The following is a 19,943-nucleotide window of genomic DNA, read 5'->3' as shown; positions in this document are numbered from 1 at the left end:
GAATCATTACTTCCCTAGAACTAGTGTTTCACAGGCTAAGAGAAATTAAAAAACTGAACAAAAAACATAAAGATGGAAAGTAATTTTGATTTTTAAAAAAATCTGTACTATTTGATTAGTTAATGCAAATGGAGATATTTTAATAGGACTTCTGTACGGACTGTGATATTTAAAAATATTAAAATTTTGATCAGGCTTCCACACTTTTTATTTTACTTAATGCAATGCATAATCTGAACCCCCATAAGCTGCCATTTTTTCTGTGCTTGTTGAAGTTTGAGACTAGTCAGGACCATATCTCTTTAAAAAAAAAAATAAAAGGAGTGAGAGATTGCTGGCAGGGCAGAGCTAAAGCCTCTGCTGCATTAAACTAGTTTGGTTACATTGAGGCTGCAGCAGTGGCCACGCATTATGCTGAAATCTGCTGATTTTACAAAAGGGGGAAGAGGAGCAAGATTATTTTGAGCTTCAGATGCTGTCTAATGCTAGCAACCAATAGAAGAAATGGCATAATGAACAGGTCAGTATGTGAAAAACGTTTATGAAGAAAAAGATAAATGCAGTGGTTTATCTTGTCTGATTGATGCTGTAAATGCTAGCATGATACAGGGTGGGTCAGTCACTGCAGTGTGAGATATGGGTATCATGATGCTATTAGCGTTCATTATGGCAGAAACCACAAGCTTTGACATATTTGGTAGTGTATTTAGCCAAATGACCATTGTCTGTGTGTCTACAGAATTTCTGGGTGACTCATAAGCTGCAGTGCACTAGTTGTATGGATGGAGTAAGGATTTGCACATTAGCTTGCCTCTCCATTTCAAAGCTATGTGTCTTTGTTGCGCTTTATTGTGAGAGGTGTTAGTATATTACTGCAGTACTATGCACATAAGGAAGCTCCTTTTCTGAATCTGATCAGCAGCCCTTGAATGCTAGGCTTTGTGATGCATTCTTTGACATTATTACAGCTCACATCATTTTAAAAAACAACTAGAAATACTATTTACTCCAGCTTACTTAATGCTAGATGCTGTAGTATGAGCAAGCTTCATAGCAAGTAATTTTTCATGTATATATTTTTGTTATGGGGTTGCAAGACACCATAAACCTGGCAGTTTATCTTTGTGAGAGTTGTTCTCTAGAAAGCACGCTAATTATGAGTTACTTTGAAAAGGAACGATCACTTCCCTGTGTTTTTCTATGTGTCGTGACTTAAAGTAGATATATGTATTTCAAATGAAAACACATGTCCATGTCGAAATTCCACATCTTGTTCTCTGGCAGTTGATATAATGCTTGTTTTCTGTGCATGTTCTAATGATCTGATGTAGTCGTGGTAACAAATTAAAAAAATATGGCTAACAAAAGTTCACTGCACTAAGTATCTGAGCAGATTGCTCAGTAATGAAGTAAAAAACATGTAGCTAAATTCTTCATGCCAACTAAACAAAAAACTAAGTAATGCACATTTTTATAATGAATTCAAAAGTACTTTAATTTTGCTTTCATCTGTCAAGCTCCTGGCCTGTACTTATAGTTATGATCACAGTGATAAACTGTGTAACAAAGGATAGCATCCTTATATTAATAAATCTATATTCTACGTATGAGGCACTGTGAAGTTAATCCTATCCTGCTCTTGCTGAAATCTCCAATTGGCTTCAGAGGGAGCAAAAGGAAGTCTGACAGTGTTAGATTGTGCAGGGCCCTGTATGGGGGCATAAAGGGCACAAGGAACCTTCCTTTTGTGTACGTGTGTAAAGACCTACCACAATATCAGTTCCTGAGCTTCGGTCTTACTCCTGTTCCCAGCCAGTGCCTGCTACAGCACCAGCCATTTCAGAGGAAACAGGCAAGACAGAGCTGTGGCTCTGATCTTCCCACAGACTGGGAGGTCCAGCCTGAACTCTTAGACTAGGTCTACACTTACCTGGAAGGTCGACGGCCGCTATGCAATTTTTGGTGCGCCAATTGTGTACCAAAAATCGACTTTGCAGCTGTTGACTTCTGTGCCTGTCTTCACGACAGACCGTCGACAGGAGTGCTTCTCCCATTGACCTTCCTTAATCCTCATGGCTTGCGAGGAGTTCTGGGGTTGATCTTCTGTGGTAAGTGTAGATGTAGCTATGGCTGCTATCCCCCAGTGTTCTCAGAATCAGTAGAGCTCCAGGAACTTCTACGAGGGTGATGCACCTTCTCAATAGCCTCTCCTGAGAGCTGTGGAGTAGGGCCACATGTTAACTCTTAAGCTTAGTACAGGCTATTGTCACATCAGCAGTGCTTATTTGTGTATGGGAAAGTTGAGACTGTGCCATCCTTTCCATTGTAAATATTGTTTTACAGCAATTTATACCTCACTTATAGGACTTGTATGCCTGTTGAAATCATATACAGTCCCTGGTGGAGAGCATGACATTTGAAAATTTAAAAATAAATCCCATTTTGTAAATATTTTGAGTGAATGCAAAACTAGCTTCAATTTTGAAGATTTGTAGTAATTAAAATTATTTCATTTTAGCAGGCTACTGTCTAGTTTATTAGTTCTAATGTGGACATACTGGGCAAAACTATTCCCTGGTATATCTCTATTAACATTTGTACAATAACCATCAGGGTTGATCTTGACACTTTATTTTCCTGATTTATCAAACTTACAACAGTAGTTATCTTAGTTACATTTTACAACAAGCTACTGCCTAACCCATGAACAGAATTGTTTGGAGCTCCATAATGGTTTTTGAAACAGAGTTACACAGCATGCACTCTGCAATTATGTCTCAACGTTATTCTTTAGAATAAAAAGCAGTCACGTAGCACTTTAAAGACTAGCAAAATAGTTTATTAGGTGAGCTTTCGTGGGACAGACCCATTTCTTCAGACCATAGCCAGACCACAACAGACTCAATATTTAAGGCACAGAGAACCAAAAACAGTAAGCAAGGAGGACAAATCAGAAAAAGATAATCAAGGTGAGCAAATCAGAGAGTGGAGGGGTCGGGTGGGAGGTCTAATAAACTATTTTGCTAGTCTTTAAAGTGCTACTTGACTGCTTTTTGTTTTGATAGTGTATAGACTAGCACGGCTTCCTCTCTGTTACTATTCTTTAGAATGTCTAAGTGTAGGTTGGATCATATTTTCAAAGTGCATCAATTTGGCTTCTGACATTTCCTATTCCATTTTTTATGTTTGAATTCACAAAACCCTATGTGCTTTCAGATTGCCTGTGCATGCACAACATGTGTAGTTAGTGTCTAGCTGCCTGGTATGTATGCAATATTCAGAGTTATATATGGAAAAAACCCTTAGAGTTAAAAAAGTGGACCTGCAGTATCTTAGGTCAAATTCTGAATCCATTTTTCAAAGTGTGGTCTTTTTAAAAATCAATGTAATTAGTCTGGAAATATTTTACTGTACATATGAATAATTGTTTAGCAATTATTTCTTCATTAGCTAAGAAACAAAGAAAAGTCACACATAGATTTGGTACACTGTCCTTTCTCTGTAGAATTGGTATTCATATTATCCATGCCAATATGCATTTATATTGGTAGGCCCCCATTATATCTGTGTGCTAAGTTGCTGAGATAAAAGGTAAGTTTGGTTTATTTGCCCTATTGTATTTTCTTTTGACCATCTCACTACAATACAGTCAAGCTACATCTACACTAGAGAGTTTTGTCAACAAAACCTGCAAAGCATCCACACTAAAACTGCATTCTGTCTACATACTGACAACAGAGCTCAACACTTCTGTAGACAGACTTCTGCCTTTCCCCCAGGAGGTAGAATGCCTTTCTCAACAGAATCTGTCAACAAAAAAAGCGGTGTGTACATTCTGTGGGGCCCTTTGTTGACAGACAGGGCTCCTGGGTCACTGGGCAGCCCTGTCTGCTGTGCTTCCAGCTGGCCATTCTGTCGAGAGAGCGGTTGGGCAGTCTGTCAACAGAGCGGATCGACAGCGATCTACTTTTGTGTGTGTGTCCGCAATCTGTCAACAGTTTTGTTGGAACATATCTTCTGACAGTAACTTCTGTTGACAGATCACTGTAGTGTAGACATAGCCTCATTGTTCAGGGTTAGTATAGCAGAGGGGTCAGTGACCTTTCCAACGTGAAGTACCAAAATTTGGCTTTTTGACCTCTGTACTGTTTGAGTGCCGGTTTTACTTTTTAAAGTCACTAATAGTCCTACTCACAGCAGCTTCATTAATAAAATTGAGATGCAGAGATTTACCATTTAGGTGGTGTTTGGTAGCATTATCTGGTCTTTTGTCAATCTACAGGCAGCACCTGCCTATGTGCCAATGAAAATTGGCTTGCATGCTACTTTTGGCAACTGTGCTGGGGTTTGCTGACCCCTGGTATATCAAATATGTTGGTCTTAAGGGTGAGTCACATAGTCTGCTTGCAATGGAGTTGTTTTAGTTTGCTTCAAAGAGAACCAAATACAGTAAATAGGATATTCAGGAGAAAAAAATTATGTTACCACCACCACCACGTTTGTTATTTCTAATCTGATCCCTATGATAATGTGATTTTTATCTCATATACTGAATATAAGTATAGTCTACTATGAGCACCACCTTAATTGATGAGTCAATAAGTGAGCTTATTTTATGGTTGGATACTGGAAAAAGTGCCACCACCATTTTTATGTCTAATTTGATCCCTGCACTCCACCAGGCTCCTTAGTTTGGCTCTTTCTCTTTGGGGCTTGAATACTCTTTCTTGACTGAGGGGGGAAAATAAGTTGGTGGTGTCTTTCAAATGCCCTTACTGACAGCACCAAAGTTAGTCACTGCTTTTATACATTTAAATGAAATTATCATTGTACATCTGAGTTGATGCCTCACTGACATAACTGATGTGGTTTACTTCTCTGAGTTATTGTGGTAGGTGCTAGAAAAGTGATAGGCAACTTAGGCTAGTGAGAAGACAGCATGAGTGGCCCTCAATTGCAGTGGGCCAAATGATTGTCATAAGCAAGATGGTCTCCCAGGTTACAGTAGTTTTGCATACCTAGAATTTTTGGGATGTATCAGTTGTATTGTAGCAGCACTTGATTGGGTGCAGAGGGAGCACACATCTATCATAGTCAATGTTGTGTGCAATCAGCATGCACCTCACTTCACATGCCCTTGCTTTCCATGGCTACGTCTACACGTGCCCCAAACTTCGAAATGGCCATGCAAATGGCCATTTCGAAGTTTACTAATGCATATTCAGCGCTTCATGAGCTCATGGGAATAAGGGGACTTTGAAGTAGGTGGCTTCCTTTCTAAAAGGAGCCCCGTCTGGACGCGCCACGCGGTGGCAAGCCATGTCAATTTCGAAGCGCTGCTGCCGCCCGCATGCTAATGAAGCGCTGAATATGCATTTCAGCGCTTCATTAGTAAACTTCGAAATGGCCATTTGCATGGCCATTTCGAAGTTTGGGGCACGTGTAGACACGGCCCATGTGTGTTACTTTAGTAATATCAGTAGGGGGGAAAAAACCCTACATGGACAGAAACCAGCAGAATCTAGCAACCCTAGGACAATAGTAAATTGGTTTGAGCATTGGCCTGCTAAGCCCATGGTTGTGAGCTCAGTCCTTGAGGGGGCCATTTAGGGATCTGGAGCAAATAGATTTAAAAAAAAAAAAACAAATAGTGCTTGGCCCTGCCAAGAGGGCAGGGGACTGGACTCAATGACTTCCTGTGGTCTCTTCCAGCTCTGTGAGATGTGATGTGTATAAAATCCCCTGTGGGCCACAATGATGGACCATGTGTGGCTCATAGGCTGCAGGTTGCCCACCACTGCACTGGAATTTCACATAGATACTTCTTCATCAGTGTCATGAATGAATGCCTGTAAAGGGTTAAACTCAGAGAGAGCAGGTTTTCTGTTGGCAAGCAGCCAGATGAGCCAATGGGAAGAGAGGAGGGATTTTTTTTGAATTGGGAACTTTTTATGGCTGGAGGAGAGAGACCCAGAAGTGGTTTAAGCCTGAGCAGGCTTGGAAAATTCAGTAAATATCCAGGCCTCAAGGAAATTTGGGCATAGAGGTATGTAAGGAGAAGGGAAACGTTTAGTCAGATATGATCAGGTTATAGTTTACTTTGGGTTTGGTGCCAGACTTCTTAGGCTGGCTGATGTACCCTGCTGTACACTGTAATTTCTAAACTGAATCCCATGGAAGTAATTTTCTGTGCTTTAATCTACCTTTTTAGTTGCTCTGTAGCACCTAGCAACCAAGTATGCTTTGTTACATAACTCTTCTGTTTTGTTAATAAATCACCTTTTTTTAAAGGGAGTGATTTGATTCCTGTGTCCTAGAAAAGGCTCTGTGTATATCTAGACCTAAGAATGAAAGACCAGCTATCAAATTGCAGCTTAATTTCTTCCTTTTTGTTTTCAAGCTCTTTCCTAGGGGAGGGTTAAGAGGTTGGGTTACCCCACAGGGAGACATCCCAGGTGTTTTTTCCTGGGTTTTAAAGAGGGGTTTTCAGACTTGGGTGGTGGCAGCTACCTCCCAGGGTCAGGGAATCTGTGACCCTGGGAAGCTTTTAAACAGAAGCCTATAGAGGCAAGGTATTTTTAAGGCCTCTTTCAGGTCCCCATGTTCTTCAGTCAGAGCATCACAGTGGGGACCAGCCTTGACAGTTTTAAACTCAAAGGCTGTGAGGCTAAGAGGCACCAGAATTATCTAGTCTGACCACTTGTATTTTGCAGGCCACAGAACCTTGCCCACCCACTTCTGAAATAGACCTATAACCTCTGCCTGAATTCTGACGCCCTCAAATCATGATTCAAAGACTTCTAGTTACAGAGAATCTACCAGTTACACTAACTTAAAGCTGCACATGACCTGTAAGCCATGCTGCAGGGGAAGAGAGCCCCTCATGTCTCTGCCAGTGTAATCTGGGACAGAATTCTTTGCTGACTCCAAATACAGCAGTCAATTGTACACTAAGCATTTTGGAAAGATTCAACAGCCAAATATCTGGGAAGGAATTCTTTGTAGTAACTCAGAGACCTCCCTGTCTAGTGTCCAGTCACTCACGGGGATATTTGTTGCTATCAGTTGCAGATCAGCAGCATGACACTGTAGACAGTTTCATAATGCTGTCCTGTTAATGAACTTGCCAGGCTCAGTTCCGCAGCCAATTATTTTTTTTTGTCCTCAGTGCTCCCTTTGAAAAGCTCTTCTAGAACTTCATTCCTCTGATAGGCTGTATCTAGATTGCCGAGAACTGTCAACAAAAGATATGCAAAATGCGCACTGCATTTGTATATCTCTTGCTGACAGTTCTGTTGGGAGAGGCTTTCCTGACATTTGGCCAAATGTTGGGAAAACCCCTCTGCTGAGACATCCTTTCTTCCTCGTTGAACAAGGTGTACAGGGATGTTGACAGAGAGCTCCCAACGCAGCAGATTTCTGCTGAGAGACCTCTGGCCTCCCGACAGAAGCTTGCAGTCTAGACACCGTCATAGTTAGAAACTTAGCCTCATATCAAGCCAAAACTTTCTGATGGCCAATTTATATCCGCTTGTTCTTTTGTCAACATTGATGTTTAACTTAAATGACCTTCTCCTTCCCTTGCATTAATAATATTTTACACTCATAAATTAATTCTTATAGCACTGTATCAGTTAATTTAATTTTCATTAACGGATAATGTTATTGCCTCTCTTTCCTAGGCGATCATTTTTTTCATTAGAATAGAAGCACTGAAAAATGTGTTTGGGGAAAAATATATAGAATTACAGGCATGTTACAAAATCGTATAAGAATAAATTAAGAGGTCAAATTGAGGGCATACCAATCTTGGCAGAGTTCCTTTGAGGAAGTTTATTATGTCACATGGAACACAGTTGTTATCATTAACATCATCTGTTACATACACTGAATTCCATGTACATCATATGTATTTATAGCATAGCAAAAGGACCCCGATGATCTCATCTGTGCATGTTGCGTGGAGCCAAGACTGTATTAATTTCCTTGCCTTTGCAATGTTTTGCATTTCCAGAGTAAAATTTTCCACATGTTGCATATCTCAATTTAGACACAGATCTCCCGTATACAGAGGAGAGATTCCCATAGTTAAATTCCCTAGCTAAATGCAGACTACCAATGGAATGTAAAATGCTGTACCATTTTGCTGTAATTTTGGCTGACAAATGGCATAGATATGTAAGTATCACAGACCCTATTTGACAAACAAGATCATTAGTCTTTGAAGACTAAATACTTGGTAATTATATAGTATTTTTGAGTCTAGTACTGCTTGGATGTCGGGGTTAACCTGAAGTAATTCCATAGAATGTAGTGGAGTTACTCCTGATTTATTGTACATTCAGTTTGACTGTACATATTTACAGAACTTTAGAGGTATTTTTAAGAACCTTCACAATGCCATTTGAGGGGTAGGTGAACAAACCCTTTCCAAATCAGTCTGTAATTGCTGTAGAGTTTGGTTCTGCCTGTGTCGGAATAAAGTTTATTAGCTGCGTTAGTCCAAAAATACCTGTGTGCCAAAGAGCTGCTGAGCATCTTAGAAGAGAGATGGGGAACATGGGAAAACTAGTCCCCCCAGTTTCTATATCACACTCATTTCTCTGTCTTTCTCCAACACTGGAACTACTCAAGTTGCAGGAATCTTTGCAGATATGTAGCAATACTAATAAATGTGGTTAATATATTGTGACTGCGGTATGGAATTCTAAGGAGAAAGGGACAGAACCGAGCCAGCTCATCAGGTATGTAATTCTCTTCTTTTCTTTCTTGAAGTATCTCAAATAGTTGGAGGGCAGCTGGATTTCCCTCCTGATTTCTAGATATGTTTCTGGGGTGGGAGGTAGGGTCTGTTTGGCATAATGAGCCAGGTGTTACAAATGTCTAAGCACTCTATGAACACTTTAACTTTCCACCATAGCTTCCCCCAGGCTTAATTTACAAAAGTGTATATAGTGAGGACTAGCAGATACGTGATGTAACCCTGAACAAATTTTAAGTGCAACAAGCATGTGGTTTATTTTTTCCATTTCCCATGCTACCAGTCACTGAGCACTAAGATGAGATCTTTGAGTCATATGGCTGTTTTTATAATCCCCCAGGCAAATGAAGGAATGAACTCATCACCTCTGTCTCAGCATGTGGAGCCGTGCACTGAGATATCAATGTTTTTCCTTCTGTCATTCCCCAAAAGTCCGATTGTCTGCCATAGATGACAATCAGGTTGGGGTGTATCTCTGCTGTAGAAGACGATGAAATGTGCACATGAGGCATCTTTTGATGTAATGTAGGTATTTATTTTTGATTTACATAAATGAACCCATCACGCTCTAGGCACATGAACACACATTAAAATATTACAAAAGAAACCTCAGTCGACATGACGTAAATAACACAAACATTATCTAAACCATAAAAATGGAGACTTATCACCATTTAATCCCACACCCTGTTAGAGAAAGCCAGTATGAAGAGACAATCTTTGTAATGTGCCCTGAAGGTCAAGAAACTCTGTGCCTCTCAGAGAAGAAATAGAGCCATATTTCAGAATTGAGAGCTCCTCAAAAAAGATTCCCTGCCACTAGATTCCAGATGTACCAATCTAGACAATGTCATCTTAAATATGTCAGCTGAGCTCACCTACTGAAAGAACCAGGCTAACACAAAAAAACGTAGACGACTTTCTAGATGGAAGGCAATTGTACACCCATAAAAGTCTAGATATTTCTGCAGATTAGGGTAGGTAAGTGTAAAAGGCTTAATATATGTCATTTAGTAAGTGCACACATTCAGCACAAAGTTTCTTACAGTCTCTAGTAGTATATCAAATAGTAATCAGATATAAAGCGATCTCAGTAATTATCTAATCCAGTCCCCTGTACTCATAGCAGGATTAAGTATTATCTAGATCATTCCTGACATGTCCTTTTTTTTTTTTCCCTACTCTGCTCTTGAAAATCTCCAATGATGAAGATTCCACAACCTCCCTAAGCACTGCATTCCAGTGCTTAAACTCTCTGACAGGAAGTTTTTCCTGATGTCCTACATAAGCGGTCCTTGCTGCAATTTAAGCCAATTACTTTTTGTCCTGTCCTCAGAGGTTAAGCACAACAATTTTCTCCCTCCTCCTTGTAACACCCTTTTATGTGCTTGAAAACTGTTATCATGTCCCTTCTTATTCTTTGCTTTTCCTGTAAAGCAAACCAGTTGTTTTCAGTCTTCTCTTATAGGTCATGTTTTCTAGATTTTAATCATTTTTGTTGCTCTTCTCTGGACTTTTTCCAATTATTCCCACATCTTTCCAGAAATGTGGTGTCCAGAACTGGACACAATACTCCAGTTGAAGCCTAACCAGCATAGAGTGCAGTGGAAGAACTGATTCTCAAGTCTTGCTTACAACATTCTTGCTTAATACATCCCAGAATGATGTTTGCTGAGGGAGCTGTGGGATAAGTTCCCACAATGCACTGCTGTAACAGTCAATGTTTGGTGATTGAGAGTGGCAGCAGTAAGTCAAATTCATAGGGGACCTGTGGGAAGGTGAGGACACTCAAATTCAAATTTATAAAACTCAACATTATAAAATCAATATTAGTAAATTCAAATTTATCTTGTAGTGTAGACATAGCTGTAGTGTAGATGCTCCAGTCTGAAGCATGGATGGAAAGTGACTCACTCAGGAGTACAGAGTAGGGGAGGAGGGAGACAAAAAAGCAGGACAGATTTCCCTTACAGAGGGTGGCTTTTCTCAGAAACTTACCCAGCAGCAGCCAGCCCACACACACACTATGTCACTGTCACAAATACCCAGTCTTTGCCACACACACTGTCACATATAGGCTACGTCTACACATGCCCCAAACTTCGAAAAGGCCATGCAAATGGGCATTTCGAAGTTTACTAATGAAGCGCTGAAATGCATATTCAGCGCTTCATTAGCATGCGGGCTGCCGCGGTGCTTCGAAATTGATGCGCCTTGCTGCCGCGTGGCGCGTCCAGACGGGGCTCCTTTTCAAAAGGACACCGCCTACTTCGAAGTCCCCTTATTCCCATGAGCTCATTTACATGGCCATTTCGAAGTTTGGGGCACGTGTAGACACAGCCATACACTGCAGCACACACTGTATCAGTGTCACAAATTCTGTCTCTCATACACAGTGTTTCTCTTTCACATTCACACACACTCTGTGCCTCCCTCTGTAGCCCCCAGCCCCAACCCTTCTGCCCAAGGTCTGGCCCCTTCTGGGGGGCCCTAAGCAAGCACACAACCAGTGCCAAAATTTGTGGAGTGGCCACTCAGTGAAAATTAACGCACACTCCTGTCTTAGTGGAAACTTTGCTGTAGTCCCATTTAGTTTTAACTGTAGAAGTCTCTTCATCAAACATATCTGGTATAAGACAGGCATGTCCTTCTGGTATGACTCTCCATTACAAGTTCCTGCAAACTGATTCGCTTGTTACACAATCAATCATACACCTTCTCCAAGAACACAAAAACCACACAGTTCTTCGAGTGTCCCCGTGGGTGCTCCACGTTAGGTGTCGGGCTTGCCCCAGCGCTGCAGGTCGGATCTTCCAAGAAGTTTCTGCCGGACCGCGCATGCGCCAGTGCACGCCGCTCCCTTGCGCACTCCTGGCCACGTGCGCAATCCGGTCCCCGCCAGTTCCTCTTTAACTGCCATCGGCTGCAGACGGAATCCGCTCAGGCTACGGCCAGAGTTAGCGTATTTAACGTTTTTAATTGTTTTAAAGTTTCTTCAGTCTTAGATTAAGTTAGTCGGTTGTTGTTTTCAAAAAAAAAAAAACAAAGAAAGGGAAGGAATTCAAAGCTTCCAATCCTAGTAACAAGCGGAGCACCGGAGGCCAGGAGCCTAGGGCCATTAGCCCTCCTGCCGCGGCAGGCTTTATCCGAGAGGGAAACAAGCACATAGAAGGTGCTAAGTACCCTATTAACAACTCAAAGACTCACCACAATGTCCTCTTCAGGATTCAAGAAGTGTGAGTTGTGCCGCGAGGCAATGCCAGCGTCTGATGGACACAGTCAGTGTATAAAGTGCTTGGGGGAATCCCATGTCACTCAGAAATGTTCCTTCTGTGCCAAGTTAACAGCCAGAGCAAGGAAGGACAGGGAAATGTGGCTGAAAATGCTGCTGTTCGACAAGGCCCTCCAGCCAGACGTGCCAGAGCGGCCGCAGCAGGAGGGACCCTCCAGGGCCCATAAAAGGAAAGCCGCGTCCCTAACCCCATCAGCGCAAAAATGGAGGAAAATCTCCCCAACCCGATCCCTGCCGGCAGCAACAGCGAGCGGGACGGGTGGAGTGCACAGCCCCCAGCCGCAGCTACAGCTGATCGGTGGCGGCACGGAGACGCACGTGGCGGAGGTCCAGCCTCCGATGATCAAACAGCCGCCCCACACTGCCGGCAGGGCGGTGGCCAAGCAAGCGCCGGAACCGGCGGCTTCACAAACAGCGGCATCGACCCCCGGGGAACCAGCGGCGCAGAGCGCGCAGGCACGCAGCCTGCAGGAACCGGGGGAGACCGCCCGCGCAGCACCGCTGAGGAGCGTGCTGAGCGCGGTGCAGACTACGGGGCTGAGATCCCCGACGCGTCAGGGGGCGGAGCCACCCCCACAGGGGAGGGGAAAGGCAGCACAGAAAACACGGCACCGCAGTCCCTCTCCAGACAGGGCTGCAGAGCTGCTTTCTCTGAGCCCTCCGCTCGTGCTGCGGACTCCAACGAGAAGGCAGGGGTCACCCCTAGCCTATCCGGAGCCCCCATCTCCATTTCTACAGCCAGCCTCCCCATGGCTTGGACCACCTTCGCCCTTCTTGGGCTTCGAGCCACTTGAGTACTATCACAAATCGGTCTCTCCAGCGTCCCATGTCTTCAGAAGATCTCGCTCCCCCAGACGTAGGAGGTATGCACCAAGGGAGTGGTCCAGGTCACCATCCCAGGAGCAGTGCCCATGTTGCCATGGTTGCCCCTATCATGCGGGGCATAGACACCATAGGCATACTACAAGGGACAGATCCCCACAGACGGTTCTGTATCCCCGAGGGCAATTGCGAACGGGGACAGAGACTCAGATATCTCAGGGGGAGTTGGTTCTGGAACCCCGGGATTTTCCCTCACAAGCTTCTAGCGAGCGGATGTACCACCATCAACAGGACCTGGAGGGGTCCAGAGAGGCGTACCCTAGCGGTTCCTCGCTGTCCTCCCCGGATGAGGCTACAGCCCCGGGGGACATCCATCCTCCGGACGATCTCAAACAGTTCCAAGAGCTGTTTAAAAGGGTGGCCTTCATGCAAGGCATCCAGACAGCAGAGGTGCAAGAGAAGCACCATAAGCTCCTTAAAAATCTGAGACCTCCGGCCTCCTCTAAAATAGCCATACCGCTTGACGAAGCAATCTTGGAGTCCGCCACCACGATATGGCAGACCCCTGCAACTATTCTGCCTGTCCACAAGAGAGCGGACAAGAAATACTTCGTGCCGGCGAAGGGCATGGAGTTCCTATTCAGCCACCCGCAACCAAATTCTCTGGTGGTAGAATCGTCTCAACAGAGATCAAAAATGTCTCAGTTCAAAACAGGGGGAACGGACAAAGATGCCAAGAAACTAGAGCTGTTCGGCAGAAAGGTCTACTCCTCCTCCACCCTACTGTTGAGAATGGCGAATTACGCAGCGCATCTAGCGAACCACAGTTTCGATAACTACTCTAGGTTAACCTCCCTCATGGACTCGCTTCCAGAGGACAAGAAGCCGGTGCTCAAGGCTATCGTGCAAGAAGGCTACGCAGTCTCGAGGACGGGAGTTCAGATCGCCCTGGATGTTGCGGACACAGCAGCACGCTCCACAGCTACGGCAGTGGTAATGCGAAGGGAGTCCTGGCTCCAAACATCGGGTATACTGAGGGATCTGCAGGCGAAGATCGTCGATCTCCCCTTCGACATGCAGAAGCTGTTTGCTAAATCAACTGACTCGGTCCTTCATTCCAGTAAAGACTCAAGAGCCACTCTTAGGACCTTAGGGATCTACACCCCACCATACAGAAAGAAAAAGTACTACCCTCAGCAAAGACGGTACCAGTATCAGCCACAGCGTCCCCAGTACCACAGGGGTTATGAGCAAGGGTGACATCAACAGCATCAACAATATAGAACTCCCAGGTGACGTTCCCAACAGAGCCGTGCGTCCTCAGGGCAGGGCCAAAGGCCACAAGTTTGACACACAGATCCAGGGCTGCGCCATCACTACCATCACACAAGGTCATCCGAAGCTGTTATTCCACCATCGCCTCCGACCATTCTACGACCAGTGGCAAAGGATCACCACAGACAAATGGGTGCTGGAGATCATAGCCATGGGGTACGCGATCCTCTTCCAGTCACTCCCACCACCACGACCTCCACCCAGGCCCCACCTGCAGAATGCCTCCCACGAAGCGAGACTCAAGCAGGAGGTAGACCATCTTATGCTCATAGGGGCCTTGGAAAGAGTGCCAGAGCGACTGCAAGGGAAAGGGTTCTACTCCAGATACTTCCTCACGGAGAAAAAGACAGGAAGCTGGAGGCCCATCTTAGATCTTAGAGGCCTCAACCAGTACCTGCACAAGCAACGCTTTCGGATGATCACAATCGCCTCCATCCTTACGGCACTGGATGATGGAGATTGGTTCGCAGCCCTCGACTTACAAGATGTGTATTTTCACATAACTATCCATCCGGCTCACCGACAATTCCTCCGGTTCATGATAGGCAAAGAACATTTTCAATACAAGGTCCTGCTGTTCGGCCTCTCCTCGGCCCCCGGAGTCTTCACCAAGACCTTGGCAGTGGTGTCAGCCTACCTGCACAGACAGGGGATATTTATATTCCCATATCTGGACAACTGCATACTCAAAGGGGCCTCGAAGGAGGAGGTGCTACGCATGATACGCGTCACAGCAGGCACGTTCTCTTCCCTCGGCCTGGTTATCAATCTGGCAAAATCAAAGAGAGACCCCACACAGGACACAGAGTTCATAGGGGTACGCATAAATTCTATTCCAGTGAGAGTGTATCTACCAGAGACATGCTTTCGGGCCATCGGCTCCCTCGTGCAAGTCATCACCTTCAGCCCTACGGTGCCGGTTCTGACGTGCTTACAGCTGCTGGGCCACATGGCAGCAGCGATGTTCGTAGTACAGAACGCCAGGTTACACATGCGCAGCATGCAGCACTGGGTGGCGAGCGTATACAAACCGGCAGCGCACACCGTTCACAGGGTGGTGTCACCCACGACAGAGGTGCGCAAATCCCTGCAATGGTGGGTAAACCCCAAGAACTTGCTAACAGGGGTACCCTTCCACCAACCACAAGTATCGGTTTTTCTTACTACAGATGCCTCCCATATAGGGTGGGGAGCACACATGGGCGAAGAGGTGACGCAAGGACTGTGGTCCTCCATGGAACAGTCACTGCACATAAATATACTGGAGCTCAGAGCAGTGTTCAACGCCTGCAGACACTTTCGAGACCATATACAAGGCAAAGTAGTTGGGATCAGTACAGACAATACCTCCACCATGTTTTATATAAATCGGCAAGGAGGAGCTCGGTCCCGTGCCTTATGTGCGGAAGCAGTCCGGTTGTGGAACATCAGAACATCCGGATGTGGAACATCGCCAACAATATAACCTTGAAAGCCTCGTACTTACCAGGCGCTCACAATGTGAAGGCAGACCAGCTAAGCAGGCGTTTTGCACTCACGCACGAGTGGCAGATCCGTCCCGATCTGCTACGACCGATTTTTCACACATGCGGTTTTCCCCAGATAGACCTGTTTGCCACTCAACACATCAAGAAGTGCCCATGATACTGCTCCAGGGCAGGACTGGGACGGGGGTCCCTGGGGGATGCATTCGCGATCTCCTGGAGGGGCCCCCTGCTTTACGCTTTTCCTCCCATAGTGCTGATCCACAAAGTCTTGCAGAAAGCCAGGAGAGAAGGAGCCCGAATGATCCTGATAGTCCCAACGTGGGATCGACAGCAATGGTTCCCCCTACTCCTGCGCATTTCGGACCGGCCACCGATGCCCCTTTCGGTGGCGCCGGATCTGCTCACGCAAGCCCAGGGGTCCATAGTGCATCCGCACCCCCAAGGCCTGCGACTACAAGCGTGGTTAATCCATGGCTCAGCTCCCTAGAGAGCACATGTACGGAGGAAGTGCAACAAGTCCTAGAAAGTAGCAGGAGGGCTTCCACCAGGAAGACCTACAAGCAGAAGTGGACTCGCTTCATGGCATGGTGTTCTACCAAACAGTTAGCCCCCCTTTCGGTGCCTATACCTGTAATATTAGAGTATTTACTGGACCTCAAGAGAGGAGGACTCTCACTATCCTCGTTAAAGGTCCACCTTGCCGCCATTTTGGCGTTCAGACACGAAGAGGAAGGGCACACAGTGTTCGCCCATCCCATGGTTACCAGGTTCCTCAAAGGGCTGGTAAACCTATACCCCCCTCGGAAACCACTTCCACCTTCGGGGAACTTGGACCTGGTGCTTAGTGCGCTAACGGGACCACCGTTTGAGCCTTTAGCCAAGGTTTCCCTCCGCCTCCTTTTGATAAAGATGACCTTCCTTCTCGCAATCACGTCAGCTCGCAGGGTGAGCGAGCTTGCGGCAATTATGGCAACACCACCCTGCACAGTATTTTCCAAGGAGGCGGTAACCATATGGCTGCATCCAGCCTTTGTTCCTAAAGTTTCTTCTGAGTTTCATATTAACGAACCTATTGTTTTACCCCTGTTTTATCCAAAGCCTCATAACTCTAACAAAGAGGTGCGCCTACACCTCCTGGACGTGAGGAGGGCGCTAGCCTTCTATATAGACAGGACCAAGTCCTTCCGGAAAATGGATAGACTCCTAGTCTCTCTCGTTCCCAAATCAAAAGGAGAAGGTCTCTCTTCGCAGAGAATCTCGAAGCACATCGTATCCTGCATAAAAATGTGCTATGAACTCAAAAAGACTCCTTTACTGGCCACGCCCAGGGCTCACTCCACTAGGGCGGTGGCGGCATCAACAGCCTTTTTCAAGGGCATTGCGCTAAAGGACATTTGCAGAGCGGCGACCTGGTCATCCTATGACACCTTCGCCAAGCACTACGCCCTTCACAAGGTATTCCAAGAGGATACCCAGCTCTCGACAGCGGTCCTCTCGGGGACAAGCTGCACATGATCCGATTACCCACCTCCTATTTTGGGTTACTGCTGGGTAGTCACCTAACGTGGAGCACCCACGGGGACACTTGAAGAAGAAAGAGAAGTTACTCACCATAGTAACGGTGGTTCTTCGAGATGTGTCCCCGTGGGTGCTCCACCACCCACCCATCCTCCCCGCTTCGGATCTCTGTTGAGTGTTTTGCAGGAGCATCCGAGGCGGTTGGTCAAGGAACTGGCGGGGACTGGATCGCACACGTGGCCAGGAGCGCGCAAGGGAGCGGCACGCACCGGTGCATGCAGGGTCTGGCAGAAACTGCTTGGAAGATCCGACCTGCGGCGCCGGGGAAGCCCGACACCTAACGTGGAGCACCCACAGGGACACATCTCGAAGAACCACCGTTACTACGGTGAGTAACTTCTCTTTCTCTCTCTTTTCTCTGAACTTCTCCATGAAGATCCATAGAGCAAATGTGGCATCAGTTGTCCTCCCCATCAGAAGCCCATAATGACTCTTCCAAATTTCAGCTGTGCCACTTGAATGCCTTTCAGCAATCATCTTTCATGTTTTCACAGCATTTGATGCCAACTTAATTGGGTAATAATGAGTGCACAGTATATCTCCTTTTTGTGCCTTCATTCTATACAAACTGTAAAATTAACCACCCTTTGTAGGAAGTGGTTTCAAAGAAGCTATATCCTTAAGCATGGTCACACCCTCTTAAGAAATACTTCCCTTTCCCCCAGAACTGCAATATTACAGATCCTTCATCTCAGAATCATTTACTCCTCTTCAAGGTTTGCACTCTCACAGATTCTTTGGAAATGTAAAATAAAATGATGACAAGGAGACTTTAGGTTGATTTAAGCCTTCATTTCTCTAAAAGTAAATCCTGTAATCTGTAACAAGAAGAAGTCTTGTGGCACCTTATAGACTAACAGATATTTTGGAGCACGATGAAGCAGGTCTTTGCCCACAAAAGCTTATGCTCCAAAATATCTGCTAGTCTATAAGGTGCCACAAGACTTCTTGTTGTTCTCGAAGCTACAGACTAACTGATACTGTAATCTGTACTTGATCCAAACTGCTTCTCTAAAAGAAGTAATTTCGATCTGGTGTTTGGGCTCAGGAACATTTCTGTGAAGTACAAACTCAGAGTGTGCTTGAAATTGAAGCCATGCAGAGTGAGAGAGCAATACATTTCTGTTCATCATATTCGGTTTATGTAGAACTGTTGGACTCTCAGAAGAAAGTTTGGCTTAATGGCTGAGGTTTTGTCTCCTTCAACTTCTGGTCTTGATCTTCTCAAGGTGTCTCCAATTTCATCATGTTTATTTAATTTTTGTTATGACCTTTCAAAGAGCAATGACAGGACAATAAATTCCACAATGTATCCACACCCTCTAGAATCCTGTGTGATAATATTTTTTTCTGATTGCTATGGGGGCTTGAAGTAATAATGATGAGTATGTAATGAGAATAATTAGAGTGGTTCTGAAGCAGTTAATTTAACACCTCTGAAGGAGAGAAGAGAGCAGGAGTTTCACTTGTGATATTCTCTATAGGTGAAGCATAAAAACAAATACAGAAATGTCTGGGAAAAAATACCCAAGATGAAAGCCTTGTTTCCTGGTGCTTCCCAGTTTGTATTCACTTGTCTTGTCTTATACTTACATTGTAAGACCAGTGACACAGGAACTGTACTTTTCTTAGCACAATGGGATCCTTGTCCATGTTAGGGCTTGCTATGAGCTACCCCAAGTCAAATAATAAAATCCACTAGCAAAACTCTGCCTATAGCCTCAGTGTTCTCCCTAAAGTTTATTTTGGACCTGACCCTGCACTTTTTACTCAAGAAGAGAAAGTAAATGGAGAAAATATTCTTGCCCTACAGTGGTTGCAGAAGTCCTGTGAGGCCACAATATTGGGAGTGGGCATCCAGCTGCAGAAGATCCAAACTTTGCCTTTCCTGGCAAATATGCTTTCATCCTCATTAGCTGAGAAAGGTTGGCTGAATTTATGACTATATGGTCCAATGGCTGAACTCCAATGGAAATCACAGTGGTTGTTGCAACCTTGAGGCTGTAGTTGTCATATAAACTTACTGCTGTTTTATGACCTAATAGGAAATAGTTACAGTGGTTAGTTGCCATTAGTTGCCTACATTGAACTCCCCATGCCAATTCTACTTCCCTACAAAAGATCAGCACTGGAGATAATAAAAGTACAAATTCAGTCCTTTGCCTTGTCAGAAATTTCTGTGACAAATACTGGCATTTCTAGCTGTATTTTTCATATTTCATCAAAAGGCAGCAACTTCTACTGCACACTGAATGCACTAAATAAAGTTTTTGTACTCTGGAAAAAATGCTAATATGAGGTAGAAAAATGTTCAGCTGATGCAGATTGGAAAATGAACAAGACTATAGTTTGGCTATCACTTTTAAAAAAATTCTTGGATGTTGTAGTATGTAAATATTATCATTTTTGAAATTATCTATGACGTGTGAAACAATATTTTCTTTATGAATAACTATACAATATACAGCCACATCCTCAGCTGGCAACACGTATTAGTGTCAGCTGAAAATCAGGCCCACAAATTTCATTCAATTTTGCTGCTTCAAATTTCCCTGTCAGTAGACATATTAAGACTGTGATAGTTCCCATTCCAGCACATTTTCCTTACTGGCATCCTACTGTATTACATCATGTGAGATCTGTCTCAGGTTTCTGCCTGTGATTTAGA

The 19,943-nt window shown here is 44.6% G+C and overlaps 1 protein-coding gene across 2 annotated transcripts in view; it reads left to right on the top strand.

Moving 5' to 3' along the window:
- The first annotated feature begins 392 nt into the window (after positions 1-392).
- The window catches only part of SACS (sacsin molecular chaperone), a 100,141-nt gene continuing 80,590 nt past the window's right edge, over positions 393-19,943 (top strand). Inside the window, exon 1 of one of the 2 annotated variants that reach the window (XM_074985477.1) lies at positions 393-520. The gene's annotated coding sequence lies outside the window, so the exon portion shown is untranslated. The remainder of the gene's footprint in view (positions 521-19,943) is intronic. The other variant, XM_074985473.1, reaches the window with a different exon arrangement.

The sequence above is a fragment of the Carettochelys insculpta genome, chromosome 1, assembly GCF_033958435.1.
Source record: "Carettochelys insculpta isolate YL-2023 chromosome 1, ASM3395843v1, whole genome shotgun sequence".
Classification (NCBI taxonomy): Eukaryota; Metazoa; Chordata; order Testudines; family Carettochelyidae; genus Carettochelys; species Carettochelys insculpta.
The sequence above is the reverse complement of the archived record's forward strand: the minus strand, read 5'-3'. Positions and strand labels throughout refer to the sequence as shown.